This window comes from Physeter macrocephalus, chromosome 1 (genome assembly GCF_002837175.3).
Source record: "Physeter macrocephalus isolate SW-GA chromosome 1, ASM283717v5, whole genome shotgun sequence".
Taxonomy (NCBI): Eukaryota; Metazoa; Chordata; class Mammalia; order Artiodactyla; family Physeteridae; genus Physeter; species Physeter macrocephalus.
Window position 1 is genome coordinate 131,033,733 of NC_041214.2, and position 18,391 is coordinate 131,052,123.

Below are 18,391 nucleotides of genomic sequence, written 5' to 3' on the forward strand. Positions count from 1 at the left end.
GACTTCAAATCAGTGTAAAATGGCAGGCTAGCAGTTAAACAGCGTGCATTGCTGGATCTAATTAATTCTACTATTTTATGCCAAAAATTCCATTAGTTTCCATTAAAGGTCTTGATGTAGTGCAGGCTCCTTTATGTTTTGTAGTTAAAACAATCAAACTTCATTTCAAATGAAGGATTATACTGCAGAACTAAAGGAATGCTAGTGTGGTTTTCTAGCACTGAATAAGTTACTTTTAACAGGATATTCAGACAAAAGTTAACTGCAAAACAGTTACCATGCAATGCAGCAACAGAAAACTTAAATCCACAGGGAAAGGCAGCTGGTAAAAGGCAGTTTAAGAGTTTGCCCTATGGGTTATTTTATGATAATATTATAATCTGCCATTGAAAATGAAAGTTTCACTAGTGTTATTGGTAATGTTAGAATCAGCAGTGTAGCCAAATTTAATATTATTATTGTGCTTGAGATTTATACCTCTGCTATATATGCTCCTTTAAAGATCCCACATACTAATAATTCATCATATACTTTCATAGCCCTTTTTTGGGTCAATAAATAATACTTACTATGTGCACACTATGTGTAAAGCATCACCATCACTATTTGATGACAAATAGATCATTTACTCACATTGAGAATGAACCATGAAAAAGGGAAATGGCATATCTTTATCTGCTCCCAAAGTGTATGAAGTATTCAGAACTCTTTCTAGTGGGTATCACTAGATTCGTTTAGTTTACTTTTTTTTTTTTTTTTTGGTGATTAGAACCAACTTCCTTTATAGTTGGCTTGATGATCAAAACCAATACTTATGTAAGATAATCACAATTATAATCTATAATAAATTGTAATTCTTACTTAAGAGCTTTTTAAGTAAGAACATTGATAAACTACTTCACATGTATATTTTACTGCCAGAGGCTTATTTTTTATTAATTAATCAGCCATCAAGCATCATCTGAAAACACACTATTAAGTAAGACTTTATATTAGTAGCTGAGACTAACACGTATACAATTAGTATGGCTTCAATCAAGAGAAGTTTCTTCAAGATAGTTCATAACTGTAGAGACCCCAAAATTTTGAACATTTGTGTTAGTGTCTATCCTTGCTTTTATTTGGAGGAGACGATCCATAGCTTTAGTCAGATTCTTGAAATCAATGTTCTGTTAAGGGTGGGAAATATTCTTCTGGATAGATGGATATACAAAGAGCTTACACTAAGTATTAAATTGAATTACATGAATTAAACAAAGACCGAGGGCAAACGTTCAAAAAGTCAATGATACTATGGGTTGGGATAGTAGAGAAGAGCTACATTGTAAGACACTTTTAACTGCATAAATAGATAATATATACCATACCCCTGTTTTCTAGGTGTTTAGGAGATAAATACATTTTTTATTTATTTAGTTATCACTATAAGTAAAAAATCCTATTTCAATTTTATATTTCACTTAGGCTTAAATTCTTAAGCTACACAAAATAATTTGAAAACCTAGTTAATATGACTGAACAATTAAATAGCATCAATATACTCCATGAAATGGATTTTGTCAAAAGACCAATATTTTCATCAACACTTCTTTCCGTAAAGATGTTAATTTTATGGATGGAATTAAGTTCAACTGATTCTAAAGAAAAAACCTAGGATATTAATAAGTTCTATATTTAGTATTTTCTGTGCAGCTGTTTTAAAACCAACTTATCCACTGCTAAGTACAATAAGTCACCAACAGTAAACAACAAAAAACTGAAGTACATAAAAAATTAATTTTAGATTTCACTTTACATTTTCTTCTGTCTACCAACATTTTGTCAATTACTTAAATCCCTTATCAAATAAATTTAATATCTAATAGCTACTTCAAAAATTGAAGCTACAGGCTTATTTATAATTTACATGTCAGATTCTGCAAATTGGGGGGAAATTCTTTTGAAGAGTTTAAAAATAAATAATATTTCTTTTTTGCAGTCTTTATGAACAGATAATTATATATAGGTTTCAGATGCAGAACAGTAATAAACCTGGATAAAACAATAAAGCCTATTCTATTTTCATGTATGCAAGGTTAAGTAGTAGGTATTAAACAGAATTACATAGTTACATATAGACGGGGAAATTTCTTTCCTAATTTAATAACCATATTAAGATTTAGATTAGTTTTTCATCTTAGAGAAAGATGTTTTTAGAAAACTTTGGACCTTTTTATAGTTTTATTTTAGATATTTTATATCAATTCCATTTTTCCATGAATTTGACCTTGATTATGAAGCAAGACCAAAGTAAATCCAATTTGTCCCAAAACTCCTTTGGATGAATTACATCCTTTCTTGTATTTTGAGTCTTCATGCCAGCTTTGCATCAAAATCTCTTTCAATTATTTCATAAAGTTTTTGATTCATAATAAAAGAAATATTTATTTTTACAATTATTACTTCTCAGAAAAAAAGGATATTCTAATTTCCAAGCTTTCTTAATTTCTCATTGAATGCAAAAAATATGAAGTTTAAGCAGCCATTGAAAATACTGTTTTTGAAACTATGCAAGATTTCTTTCAAATCAAAACTAAAAACAAAGCCTACTTTCTATTTGTCATTGAGTGTGACCATCCCTCTCCTTTTCCTTACTCCCACTAACTGAAGGTATCTGGCACTTTTATAGCCTGCCTGTTAAAGGGGCTACAAGCACCAATTTAAAGGAATTAATAAAAATCATGATTTATATCAGGTCTTTTCTCTTAAAAATGTGATTTTCCTGAAAATAGAAAGATTTAAACTAAGATATACTGTGAATTAAACCAAGATAAAAAATTATTTCTGTATAGAACAACCTTTCTTTCAAACAAATAAGAAGGAGGTTACCAGATGGAATCTTTCTCCCAGCTCTGATATTCTATGATTATAAAATCATTTTTATATTTAAAAGCAGAAGAAACAATCATTTAGTTGTTACGCCAGGACCAAGGAATCATTTCTTGCAATTTAGAGCATTAGCGTTAACTTAATATTTTTGATTGGTTATTCACAAATGCATTGGAGATAAAACATTGACTCATGAATTCCAGAATTACAATATAAGCTACACAATATATCCATCAGATGAAGGCCCATTCATTTCAAAGAGAATATAATAATCTGAATTGTGTTTCTGTTTTAGCATCTGAACATACTTACAGCTTTCTCAATTATTCAATGCCTCAAAGTCCCATCGAAAGAACAACTACATCAGCCACGTGTCTCTAAAAAGGAGCACATTTGTATGAGCTGAGAAAAAAGCAATCAATATTTGTTCATATTTTCCATTAAAAATGTCCAATGGAAAAAACTTCACAGCTTCAATGCCTCAATTGGTAATTCATTACCAATGTTTACCATCCCCATCTTTGACTTGGTTTAAGACAGAATAAATCCAGTTTCTTTGTATTCTGCCCAGGATTATTTTGCAAGCTTTTTTCTCCACATTCTTTATTGATTGCTCTTAAGATATCTTTATTTAATCAAAAGGTCAAAATCTGATCTCCGTACTCTAAAAATATCCAACTAAGACTATATATAAAAAACATATAAGAACATGACTCTCTCTATAGATAGCTAGACAGATATGGATATATAGGTATGTGTATTTATTTGGCAATGTTTATATTAAAGATGAAAGTTTATTGTGTTACAGTATTAAAAAAAATTAATCTTAAAAAAACCCTCAAATATGAAGCCCTTCATAGATAATAAGATCCAAAAAATGACTCAAGAATGGCATATGTTAATGAAAAAGTAGTAAAGATCAAAGCAGAAAGCTAAGGCATATGCATATGGAAATCTCATCAAGTTCAGATAAAAGCTAATGTATGTGAAGAAAGAATAAAATACATCTGTCCATCTGTCTAATACAGTTAATTAACCTAGTCCTGGAAGTTTCCAAGAAAAAGGTCATTTATGAAATCACAAGTTCATTTCTATAAAAAAAATGAATAAATGTAACAGTTCAATAATATAACTTACAATTTTAAAAGAAAAGAATAAAAGCTTGCTTCACAATAAAAGAAACCTTTAAGACAGATGAAATCATGGTATGAACAATGTTGCATTTTATTATTGATTAAAAGGGTTTGACCATGACATTTCATTCATCAGATTCCATTTCTCATTACATGAAAACAATGCACATTTATCAAGTATATTTGTGGCTTCTCACATTTATGTTGTATCTAAAATTTTTTTTGCCTTAATTTCCAGTGATTATAGTATTTATTATGATTTTTATCAGAATTGCAGGCTCTCATCATCACAGTCCTTCAGAATTTCAGTCTATTCTAAAGACTTCGTGCACACAGAGAAATTTTAGCCTCATCCCATTACTGCATTAATTCAAATTTCTTTGTGTCAGTTGTTGACTTAAGTATAAATCATTGACTGTTAAGGACAGAGATTCTCACTAATGAAAATGGAAACCAGTTGAATCCTCTGGAACTGGTACAAATCATTAACATGATTCAGTAATAGTCCACTCTGGCAAATCACCATGAGACAATGATTATAGCACACCTTAAAAGGTAGTAAATTGTAATGCACTGACCACTCTGTGCTCACTTCACTTCTCTGCTAACTCAATAGTCCACTAAGAACAAAGTAAACGTAAGGTAAATCTTAACAAAACTCAGAGTGAGTAGAAAAATCAAGATCTACTTCCTTAATGTGGATCCTGAAAGAAAACTTAAAAATTATGAGGTATGATGTTGTGCTGGGGGGTGTACTACACTAACCATGGAAAAATGTACCGAATAGGTGTTTTTAAAAATATATGTGTGTGTGCGCCTGCGTGCGTGTGTGTGTATGTATATATGTATATATATACATACACACATATATGTTTTTATTACTCTTCATGATTATTTGGTGACTAACAAAAAAATAATCTAGAGAAAGCACTCTGCCTTTGTCAAAGTATCTCTTTAGATATGACTATTATGGATTCTGGAGAACAGCACTGTAAGTTAAATATAAAGATCTCGTAAAAAAATTTATGGAATAAGGCTGCCTTATAAACACAGCCCACATTATATGAGGCAGTTTTGCTGTCTCACTCTACATGCCTGGAGAGGAGAGGGCCCAGAGCAGATTTGTCTTATGCTGATTTCTGTTGTTTACTAAATAATGTTGAAATACCTCTTTACCCTACTATGATTAAGGCATGTATTAATATGCTGGTGGCAATACATGTTTGTGAGTATCTTCAACATTTCTATTGTAATTTTAAAATCAGGATTAATATATTTTTTCAAAGTAAGAGAGTAAAAATTAGTGTTATACTAAGCATTTTACAAGAAATGAGAGAATACTTAGCTATAAATTAATAAGAAAATGCCATGTTTAAAAATAGCAAATATAGTATTTAAAAATTTTTCTATCATACTTTTCCCCTCAATTTTAAACTTATTTTCAAAGAATTATTTTTAATTTATAAAAAGCATATAGTCATTTTGCATAATGTTGTTGATTACTGTTTAAGGCTAAGAATGAAAAATCACTTTTCTAAATTTGAGTACTTTATGATACTTAAGTGCTTTAGAAAATAGATGCTAACTTTGAGTTTGACTTAAATATATGGTTTGGGAAAATGATCTTTATTGTGAGGTTTTTACCATGTTTGAGGAGGTTTTTTCAGGATTCATATTGATTGGGAATGACATTATCAAAATAAGAAAACAATATTGCACATTGCAGAATTAAAAAAAAAAACCTTATATCAGTACTGTCCAAAAGAAATATCATGTGAGCCACAAATGTAGTTTTAAAGTTTCTAGTAACCATATTAAAACATTAAAACGGAACAGATGAAACTAATGTTAACAATATCTCTTACTTAACCCAATATATCCAAAATGATATCATTTCAACATACAATCATTCTAAAAAATTATTAATAACATATTTCCCATTCTTTCATGTGTTCTAAGTCATTAAAACCTGGTTATGTTTTATACTAACACACCTCAATTTGGACATGTGATTAGTAGCTGCTCTACTAAACACAAAGCCTTAAAGGACTGGGTGGCAATGCTCTTGGACCCAACCTTTTAAAAGAAATTTGCATTTAAGGCAAGAAAGGTAAAATATATATAGAAGGTATCAAAAGGAAGAAAATATCACAGTACCATAAATTTAATATTTATGCTATCACCCCCCTTGGATGTGAAAACATACCAACCGAATTTTCTACAGAAGTGTAGTCAAGGGCAAGAAAGGAGGTCTGGAAGAACAGCTCAAGGAGGTATCGTAGTATACTTCTTTTTTTTTTTTTTTTTTTTAACATCTTTATTGGAGTATAATTGCTTTACAATGGTGCGTTAAAAAATATGGAACGCTTCACGAATTTGCGTGTCATCCTTGTGCAGGGGCCATGCTAATCTTCTCCGTATCGTTCCAATTTTAGTATATGTGCTGCCGAAGCGAGCACCGTAGTATACTTCTTTTACTGGTGCCCTGTATCCAACACAGATTGCTGCCATTAACTTGTAAGACAAAATCACCTGAGGTACAGGCATTGTGCTGTATGTTTCTTACCATATAGCATCTATTTCTATTTTCTCTGGTTCACACTTACGGTTATTCGAAAAAAATAGTTTTAGAAAAACAACTTTGTCAATACCCATGTGTTTTAAACTTAATCCTTCCCCTCTCTCCCTTACATTCTTTGTTCCTCTGTAGCCTTTGCAACATGTGCCTGCTAAATAAATAAATACATACATACATACATACTTGTATGTTGGGTGTAAGGGTGCATATTTGTGAGAACCAGGCATGTGGGGAAGTCACACTGTGAAGAGAATGTTACTCACAGAGGCTCCTGACCCTTTGAAATACCCTCAGCTGCTCTGAAAACCACAGGAAACCTGTTTGTTTATGGAAGTGGGCCAGGTGTTTCTTTTTCATAAATTCGTAATTGATTAATCATCATCATCTAGGAAAAAAGGGCAACGCTATGATGAGAGGCTGTATTTTCCATCTGTACATTAAATAAATAGAATATTTCAAATGAGAAACAATGAAGAGAAAAAGAGGGAACAAGGAAGAGAGAAAATATGAGCAGAAAGTTAGGCAAGTGGATTTATAATTTAATCATAGTTTATACTCCCAAGCTGTTTGAATTTTACATCCACTTAGAAAAACCCTGTGAATTGACAAAATCTGTGAATATTTTATTCTAGAATTATACCCGATTTAGTTATTTTTGGAATAATATTCAGTCAAATGAATGAGGTAAAACATGGTATGATCATCATTTTAAAAAACTGCTATACTTAGATAATAATATCTCATTAAAATTAGTTTTGAATAAAATAGGAAGTTGACAATTAAGTGAAAAATATGTATTTTTATTTTTTTGATTTTCGGCAGGCGGACGCGCAACCACTGCGCCACCAGGGAAGCCCCAAAATATGTATTTTTAAATGGCAATTGTCTTCCTTGGAAGCTTCCAGTATTTATTTAAAAATAGAAAGTGGCGGCTTCCCTGGTGGCGCGGTGGTTGAGAGTCCACCTGCCGATGCAGGGGACACGGGTTCGTGCCCCGGTCCCAGGATGGCGGCTTCCCTGGTGGCGCAGTGGTTGAGAGTCCACCTGCCGATGCAGGGGACACGGGTTCGTGCCCCGGTCCCAGGAAGATCCCACATGCCGCGGAGCGGCTGGGCCCGTGAGCCATGGCCGCTGAGCCTGCGCGTCCGGAGCCTGTGCTCCGCAACAGGAAAGGCCACAACAGTGTGAAAGGCCTGCGTACTGCCAAAAAAAAAAAAAAAAGAAAGAAAGAAAGTGGACACTTAAGAGAGATGGTAGGATGGAGAGAACAATGATAGGTATCTAGACACTAACCATGGAAGACATGAGCAAACATGACTAAGTTATTGAGCAGATCTTTTTCTAAAGCCAGATTACTTTAAATAAAAGAATATGTCCCAATCTCCCAATTCAGACATACATACACTATTGATACTATGTATAAAATAGATAACTAATGAGAACCTACTGTATAGCACAGGGAACTCTACTCAATGCTCTGTGGTGACCTAAACGGTAAGGAAATCCAAAAAAGAGGTGATATATGTATTCGTATAGCTGATTCGCTTCGCGGTACAGTAGAAACTAACACAACATTGAAAAGCAACTATACTCCCATAAAAATTAATTTAAAAAACAGAATATGTCCCTGCAATGGACATCATGGGAGAATAATTTACCTACCTGGATATACACTGAAACATCAGGGATGAATTTTAGCAGGGTCTGGACTACTTGGTAAGAGACAACAAAGGAATTACAGATGGGGAGCTCATTGTGAAGACTACATTTTGAAGAATACGAAGCAAATATTAAACACAGATTTCAAGCATAACAATAAATGATTGCTAGTTAATAAGAAACGACCATTGTCTTTTTGCCTCTCACTGTGGTTTTATTTTGGCTTTTGTTCTGAATTATGATTTACAGGTGAACAATAACTGATTATAAACAATAAATGATAAATCATATGTACAGAATTGGTCAATGTAGATCACTGATAGAGCCCTGAGCTGTACAGCTGACCAACTAACTCATCACCATCATCATCATCATCATCATTTGGGTGTTAGTTAGAAAGGAAGACTCCCAGGCCCTACTCCAGACCTACTGAATTAGGATCTTAATTTTGACAAGATTCCCAAGTGATTTGAATGTGTATTAAATGAGAAGAACTGCTACATATATTGGTTTTCACTTACATTTCATTGAGTATAGCTAGATACAGCTATACTTTGACCATTACATGTACCAAACCAAGATGAACAATGGGCCAGTCAACAAAACTTTGGGTTTTGGTTGTAGAGCACTGCCATAAGTTTTGCTGAGTCTCTATGGCCATGGTGGAAAGTCACATTTAGAGGAAAAAAAAAAGTATATGATGCTCTTTTAACTTAGATGTTTTTGCTGATATTTTTCTACTTAATCTATAAAATTTTGAACAAGTAATAAACTGAAGATTTAAATTAACAAATTTTATTTTTATTTAACAATCTTCAAATATATAAAGTTACTACATAGAAAACTTCCTTAATCTGATCTAGACATATGGATAAGTTTACTAATGCAAAAAAAATGACTATCTATGGATATGTGTGTCTGTGTGTGTTTGTGTGTCTGTGTTGCTAAACACTGAAATAAAACATCATTTCACAGATGCTTTAAAAAAAGGAAAATAAATTATATGTAAAATGACTACCTAGATTTATAAGATACAATTTTGTTAACTGAACTAGCCTGTAGTTTAACATGATTATTAATTTCAACTAAATTTTGATTATATTAAATCTTGACAAGTCACTTATTTAGAAAACTTTTCATCTCAAATATAAAGTAATTTTTTACTTCATACTACGTAGTCTATAGTTTTCTAATATATTTCTCTGTCATTTACCAATGAAACATGCTAAAGTTTCAGGTAACTTTTTATCTAATAAATACTTCTAGAAAAAAGAAAAGATTAAAAGTCAACTTCAACTTGATTTAAATCAAGAAAGGAAAACAAGACAGTGAAACTCTAGAAACACTGAAAAAAGATAGTGAGATCCATCTGTTAGTGACAGAATGGGAAAATGAGATTGTTTGCATTAGAAAATGCTGCATAGAGCAGATTATTCCAAATTGTGTTTTGCAGAACTCTGACCTCACAAAGATGTGAGAAAAAGTGTGCATTGAACAAAATAAGTTTGGGGCATTCTGAGGAAGTTCAGTGAAGATTAGTATATCACATTTATGAGGTCTCCAATTAAAAAGAAACACACACATAACTATTTTATCTGCATTTTTCAAACTTATTCCATTAATGTGTTCCTTTATATTTTATTGTAGAATACTGATATACTGATAAATATACTGATTATAGAACACTTTTTGGATTGCTATAAGAAGTTATCAATACCTACTGTATCAGTTCCAATGCGATAAAAGCAAATTTTAATATTATATTAGTGTACCAATTTAAATAGATATTTCTTTGCTACCAAAAATATTGTCCCTTTTGCCTATCTTCAGTAAAAAAAATCCAAAAAAGTAGATTCCACGTTCATCAAAAGCTAATGTGCACAAAATAGCAATTGAAAATTAATATTTGATTACCATTATTTGATAATGTGGGCACTTCAATGACATTCTGTATCTATGAATGGACATATTGAAGTGGAGGCTAAAATATCTATGAGATGCACTTCTCTTATATCATCCTACATACATGCCAATATGATACATTACTTCAAAACTAGAACAATGACAAGTTTAATTCACAAAGAAAAACCAACAGAGAAAAACAGAAATAAACAAACAAACAAAAACCAGCATTACACCCTGAAAAGTATTTTATAAAAATCAACTTTGTATGCACTTTTCTTTATGGAGGTTGTTCTGGACTAAATTGGTCCAAAGTAGTATATGGAAGAAAAAGAAATATAGGATATGTTTATTCTTTGTGTCATTTAAAACAAAATTTTATTTCCATTTCTATTTACTTAATTATAATGTTTAATACGTTACGAATCTATGTCATCCATATGTTATAAATAACAATATTCATGATGCCCACTTTAAATCATTCTTGGAAGAAGATGTATGATTAGATAATTAATTGCTTACTAATTACTTTATGGATCTTGACTGGCTAATCCCACTAATCTAGGAACTTTAATAAGTATTTACATAGGAGTTACATATTTCAGGTTTTTTAATACAACAAAGGCAATAAAATATAAAAGTCATCCATTCTTAGAAGATAATTGAAAGCATCATTCTTAATGCATAAGTATTCTGAACTTCAATCACTTAACTAAAAGGTTTTTGTCATACTTGTTGATAGATGAGTTAATACAAAGAAAATAAGCTGAAAGCAGAATTCAAATGATGTCAATTATTTTAGGTGTCTTTAATCACCTTTGTTTTGCGTTTCAGTTAGTATGGTTAATTTTCCTATATTTATCATATAGGTAACTTATCTTTTTTCTAAGTATTAATTCAGTAATCTCTTTTTAAATTTTTTTTTTTTTTTTTAACATCTTTATTGGAGTATAATTGCTTTACAATGGTGCGTTAAAAAATATGGAACGCTTCACGAATTTGCGTGTCATCCTTGTGCAGGGGCCATGCTAATCTTCTCCGTATCGTTCCAATTTTAGTATATGTGCTGCCGAAGCGAGCACCGTAGTATACTTCTTTTACTGGTGCCCTGTATCCAACACAGATTGCTGCCATTAACTTGTAAGACAAAATCACCTGAGGTACAGGCATTGTGCTGTATGTTTCTTACCATATAGCATCTATTTCTATTTTCTCTGGTTCACACTTACGGTTATTCGAAAAAAATAGTTTTAGAAAAACAACTTTGTCAATACCCATGTGTTTTAAACTTAATCCTTCCCCTCTCTCCCTTACATTCTTTGTTCCTCTGTAGCCTTTGCAACATGTGCCTGCTAAATAAATACATACATACATACATCGCCACCAGGGAAGCCCCCCTATTTTTAAATTAGTGTAACGACACTGACCCAAAATTATTCTAAGTATCAAATGAGGCAATGTTTGGGAAATTCCTCGTGAAAACTTCAATAAGTCTATATATGATGGCATTTCCAGTAGGAGGGTTAATAAGAGATAAAGGAGCAGCAGCAGGGAGGAAGCTAAAGAAAAAACACCACATAGCAGGCCTAGCAAGGGGCTTCAGATCAGATATTTGTGATCAACTTCTCCACATAAGCATAGACTGACTTCTTTGTAAGAGATAATTATGCCCCCCTCTTGCCCATTTTAAGCCTAGATGTCCTTATTATCCTCAATTTCCCTCTAATGTACCATGTTCACTTCCACCAAATACTACCAGCACCACTACCATCACCAGTTCTTGAAACTCTGTTTATTCTTGTTCCCACTGGTAAACACCCTCTCTTTCCCCACGCCCCATGTAAATGTTATGCATCCTTCAACATCCATAAATAAATCTCACCCCCATTAATAATGCCTTTCTTGAGTACACTAGCTTCCATCTGTCTCTCTCCTCCTGATCTCCTTCTGGTGCATTAAGGGCCCAAATTTCACTACTCAGTGCTTTATGTCTAAATTCTTCACCTGTATATTCCCGGTCCCCTGGAACGTGGAGAGGACCTCACACCTCAGAGAAGCCAGTAAGGGTTATAAAACATGGTGCGGGGTGTGGTGGCATAAGAGAAGGCGGGCAGTAAGACGTGTAATAAGAGAAAGTAAGACAGACTAGTCTGTCAAGAAACCAAAAATATACAGTGAGAATTGATATGAGAAAATTAGCTAATCAATTTCCGAAGACTCAAAGATACTGTGGCACTTGAACAAAACACATTATGAAGAGGGCACAGGATAATGTTTCAGAGACGGGGGTGGGGGCAAGTAAGGAACACTGTTTCCGAAATGAATACATCAAGTGATTCTTTATCACTGAAGGAGAAAACCCGTAGTAAGAAAGGGAAAAGCAAAAGGACATGGAGACCAGACAGAAAAAGAACCACGAGAGTGATCAAACATGAACATTTTGCTGAGTACTCAGTTCTCCAGGATGTGGGAACTGTTCTAGGTGTGTGTTTGGAGTACACAGGGTGGCGAGGGGGTGCCTAAAGAACTAAACAGCATCTGTGCCTGCAAGGCCTGGCAGTCCACATAGGGTGACAGAACACACACATGACGATTTAACTAAAGATATAAATTAGCTTATGAAAAGTGCAAAATGAGCCCTGTAGACAGAGTGAGGACAGATCACTGCATGCTGTAGTCAGGGGGAAATTTTCTCAAAGAGAAACTGCTATCTTAAAAGATAAAAGAAAGGCCTGGGATACCATGTCAAGTGAGGGAAACCTGCACAGGGATGGAAGTGAAATTTGCAAGATATGTGGGTGGGAACAATAGAGAAATCTGGCTAAAGCAAGACTTGGTTGGGAGAGTGGCAGGGCATAGATTTGGAAAAGCAGGCTGAAGAAGTAGAAAGACAGATTACACAGAAAAGAAAAACTTGAAGGGAATTTAGGTAGCGCAAGAGAAAAGAAAGAAGGATCAACACTAAAGAAGAAAACTAAAGGAAAGAAAGAAAAGTGATGTTACAAAGCATTCATCACCAGGTAAGAGTTAAATTTTGAATGTATGAATGGGAATTAAATGTAATAAATAAGATATTTTTCCTGATTAGAGAAGTCTTTAGAAAAAGAGGTCAGTATTGGCTGAACTGCAGCAAAATGCGCAATCTGAAAGATAGTGTGGGGAGGATACAATTTCCTTGGGAAGCAGTTTAGCAATATGTGCAGAGGTCCTTTAAAAAACACAATAGTTCCCATACAGAATGCTAACTTGATAAAAATAATCAGGAATATGGAAAAAAAACATTCATGCCCCAAAATGCCCCTTACAGCATTGCTCGCCTAACACAATGAACCACCACCAACAGAATTAGCACAGCAGAAAACCCATAGGGAGACTGTGAAATTGTGATACAGTCACACCAAGAATTACAACTCAATGGGAGATTGGGATTGACATAGATGCACTACTATGTACATAATCGATAACTAATGAGAACCTACTGTATAGCACAGGGAACTCTACTCAATGCTCTGTGGTGACCTAAACGGTAAGGAAATCCAAAAAAGAGGTGATATATGTATTCGTATAGCTGATTCGCTTCGCGGTACAGTAGAAACTAACACAACATTGAAAAGCAACTATACTCCCATAAAAATTAATTTAAAAAACAGAATATGTCCCTGCAATGGACATCATGGGAGAATAATTTACCTACCTGGATATATACTGAAACATCAGGGATGAATTTTAGCAGGGTCTGGACTACTTGGTAAGAGACAACAAAGGAATTACAGATGGGGAGCTCATTGTGAAGACTACATTTTGAAGAATACGAAGCAAATATTAAACACAGATTTCAAGCATAACAATAAATGATTGCTAGTTAATAAGAAACGACCATTGTCTTTTTGCCTCTCACTGTGGTTTTATTTTGGCTTTTGTTCTGAATTATGATTTACAGGTGAACAATAACTGATTATAAACAATAAATGATAAATCATATGTACAGAATTGGTCAATGTAGATCACTGATAGAGCCCTGAGCTGTACAGCTGACCAACTAACTCATCACCATCATCATCATCATCATCATTTGGGTGTTAGTTAGAAAGGAAGACTCCCAGGCCCTACTCCAGACCTACTGAATTAGGATCTTAATTTTGACAAGATTCCCAAGTGATTTGAATGTGTATTAAATGAGAAGAACTGCTACATATATTGGTTTTCACTTACATTTCATTGAGTATAGCTAGATACAGCTATACTTTGACCATTACATGTACCAAACCAAGATGAACAATGGGCCAGTCAACAAAACTTTGGGTTTTGGTTGTAGAGCACTGCCATAAGTTTTGCTGAGTCTCTATGGCCATGGTGGAAAGTCACATTTAGAGGAAAAAAAAAGTATATGATGCTCTTTTAACTTAGATGTTTTTGCTGATATTTTTCTACTTAATCTATAAAATTTTGAACAAGTAATAAACTGAAGATTTAAATTAACAAATTTTATTTTTATTTAACAATCTTCAAATATATAAAGTTACTACATAGAAAACTTCCTTAATCTGATCTAGACATATGGATAAGTTTACTAATGCAAAAAAAATGACTATCTATGGATATGTGTGTCTGTGTGTGTTTGTGTGTCTGTGTTGCTAAACACTGAAATAAAACATCATTTCACAGATGCTTTAAAAAAAGGAAAATAAATTATATTTAAAATGACTACCTAGATTTATAAGATACAATTTTGTTAACTGAACTAGCCTGTAGTTTAACATGATTATTAATTTCAACTAAATTTTGATTATATTAAATCTTGACAAGTCACTTATTTAGAAAACTTTTCATCTCAAATATAAAGTAATTTTTTACTTCATACTACGTAGTCTATAGTTTTCTAATATATTTCTCTGTCATTTACCAATGAAACATGCTAAAGTTTCAGGTAACTTTTTATCTAATAAATACTTCTAGAAAAAAGAAAAGATTAAAAGTCAACTTCAACTTGATTTAAATCAAGAAAGGAAAACAAGACAGTGAAACTCTAGAAACACTGAAAAAAGATAGTGAGATCCATCTGTTAGTGACAGAATGGGAAAATGAGATTGTTTGCATTAGAAAATGCTGCATAGAGCAGATTATTCCAAATTGTGTTTTGCAGAACTCTGACCTCACAAAGATGTGAGAAAAAGTGTGCATTGAACAAAATAAGTTTGGGGCATTCTGAGGAAGTTCAGTGAAGATTAGTATATCACATTTATGAGGTCTCCAATTAAAAAGAAACACACACATAACTATTTTATCTGCATTTTTCAAACTTATTCCATTAATGTGTTCCTTTATATTTTATTGTAGAATACTGATATACTGATAAATATACTGATTATAGAACACTTTTTGGATTGCTATAAGAAGTTATCAATACCTACTGTATCAGTTCCAATGCGATAAAAGCAAATTTTAATATTATATTAGTGTACCAATTTAAATAGATATTTCTTTGCTACCAAAAATATTGTCCCTTTTGCCTATCTTCAGTAAAAAAAATCCAAAAAAGTAGATTCCACGTTCATCAAAAGCTAATGTGCACAAAATAGCAATTGAAAATTAATATTTGATTACCATTATTTGATAATGTGGGCACTTCAATGACATTCTGTATCTATGAATGGACATATTGAAGTGGAGGCTAAAATATCTATGAGATGCACTTCTCTTATATCATCCTACATACATGCCAATATGATACATTACTTCAAAACTAGAACAATGACAAGTTTAATTCACAAAGAAAAACCAACAGAGAAAAACAGAAATAAACAAACAAACAAAAACCAGCATTACACCCTGAAAAGTATTTTATAAAAATCAACTTTGTATGCACTTTTCTTTATGGAGGTTGTTCTGGACTAAATTGGTCCAAAGTAGTATATGGAAGAAAAAGAAATATAGGATATGTTTATTCTTTGTGTCATTTAAAACAAAATTTTATTTCCATTTCTATTTACTTAATTATAATGTTTAATACGTTACGAATCTATGTCATCCATATGTTATAAATAACAATATTCATGATGCCCACTTTAAATCATTCTTGGAAGAAGATGTATGATTAGATAATTAATTGCTTACTAATTACTTTATGGATCTTGACTGGCTAATCCCACTAATCTAGGAACTTTAATAAGTATTTACATAGGAGTTACATATTTCAGGTTTTTTAATACAACAAAGGCAATAAAATATAAAAGTCATCCATTCTTAGAAGATAATTGAAAGCATCATTCTTAATGCATAAGTATTCTGAACTTCAATCACTTAACTAAAAGGTTTTTGTCATACTTGTTGATAGATGAGTTAATACAAAGAAAATAAGCTGAAAGCAGAATTCAAATGATGTCAATTATTTTAGGTGTCTTTAATCACCTTTGTTTTGCGTTTCAGTTAGTATGGTTAATTTTCCTATATTTATCATATAGGTAACTTATCTTTTTTCTAAGTATTAATTCAGTAATCTCTTTTTAAATTTTATAAACAATGTGAAATGGGAATGATATTTCACCTTATAGAAATTCTTCCATTTTTCAAGCTATGTAGGCTCAGTTGCTCTCCTATTGTCATTCAACGAGTCAATATTAGAGCCAAGATACATTGTCTATAGTTCCCTAGTCCTATATGTGTCCTCAGAGTAGTCAATTACCCACCAGAGAGCAATGGAAAATATTAATAAATGATTTATGGTAAATCGTTAGCTATTGTTCCTTTATCCATTTATCCCAACGAGAGCTTAGCCTATTTAGAAATTACTGCACCTTCACTCCCACTTTGTTTTTAAGGAAAATATCCATTGAGGATATCAGTAAAATCATGACAGTTCAGGAGTTTTGGCAAGCACATTGTCCAAAGTAGGGGAATGTGAGTCATGTTTCCCATTATAAAAATAACGACTGGGAAAAAATGCCACCACTTTGCCTCGCTCACCTATTTTCAATGAATTATTGCTTGTCTTTTCATTTCTCAAGCAAGCCATCACTTACATTTCCTTTCTGTGACTTTCTTCCCCATACTTCATAGCAAGACTCCATTTTTAAAAACTGCTAGCCTCCATGCTCACATTGTTACTTCCTACTCTAAGTTCATAAAGTCGAAAGATATTATTATTAGAAGATTATAGAATCTTGGAATCATAGAGCTAGATCAGACTTTGGCGATCATCCATTGAACTGGTAATGCTCACTTATAGGTGAAGTGAATTAGAGGCAAGGGTGTATGCAAATATCTAGGTCAGAATTTCCTTTGGCTAAAGAGAACCTGGAGTAAGGTTTGTGTTCAAGTTCTTATGTGGCAAAAGCCTACCCCTGAAATGTCAGGCCACAGTTGGAGAGATAATAATGATAGCTATTTTATCTCTGAATTTAGAAACATGATAATGTTGATAATAGTTTTTGAAAATATAAGTCATTATTGTTGATAGCTACCAAGACTAATTAAGACTTAAAGAGGAAGAGTGACTTTGCTGGAGGCATACAGATCGAGTAGGGACCAGGGTCCTGGTTGTGACTCTGATTGGTTCTATTTACTGTTGCTGTGTAACAAATTACCCCTAAATTGAGTGGCTTAAAACAGTTTAATTTGCTCCCTATTTTGTGGGTCAGGAAATGGAGAAGAGCTTGGCTGGGTCGTTTGCTCTTGGAGTCTCTCATGCAGTTGTAATCTGATGTCAGTTGTGGTTGGCTGCAGTCAAATGAATTTTACCTAACTGAGCTTCCAAGGTGTCCCATAATTTGGCTGATAGGTAATGCTGGCTCTTGGCTAGGAGTTCACCTGGGGGCTTTCGACTGGAGTACCTACACATGGCCTCTCCAACATGAAGGTCTCAGGGTAGCTGGATTTCTTACGTGCTGTATGGCTTCCCCCAGAGTGAGAGTGCCAAAAAAACCAGGTGGAAGCTAAATGTCCTTTAATGAACTAGCCTTGGAAATCATCCAGCATCACCACCACCATATTTGATTGGTTGAAGTAGTCACAATCCTGCCCAGATTCAAAGGGAGGTGACGTACACCCCATATCTCAACGGTAGGAGTGTCAAAGAATTTATAACCATTTAAATAAACACCAAAATCTGGGTTCAGTCTGGCTCTGGTATACCCTATTATATCCTGTCACTCCTTCTGAAACTTTATGAAAAGTTATCATTTCCCTATGTTTTCCTGGACAGCCAGGTATACAGTTTTCATGCTAGAACTACACTGGACTTGGAAATAAGAAA

General features: G+C 33.1%; 2 non-coding genes across 2 annotated transcripts; both read right to left on the reverse strand.

The window, feature by feature from the left end:
* Nucleotides 1-6,353: 6,353 nt before the first annotated feature.
* On the reverse strand, nt 6,354-6,460 carry LOC112064008 (U6 spliceosomal RNA). The gene has a single exon (XR_002891303.1). It is a non-coding gene; the product is annotated as a U6 spliceosomal RNA (small nuclear RNA).
* A 4,655-nt stretch (nt 6,461-11,115) lies between these two features.
* LOC112064009 (U6 spliceosomal RNA) lies at nt 11,116-11,222 on the reverse strand. The gene has a single exon (XR_002891304.1). It is a non-coding gene; the product is annotated as a U6 spliceosomal RNA (small nuclear RNA).
* Between the last annotated feature and the right edge of the window lie 7,169 nt (nt 11,223-18,391).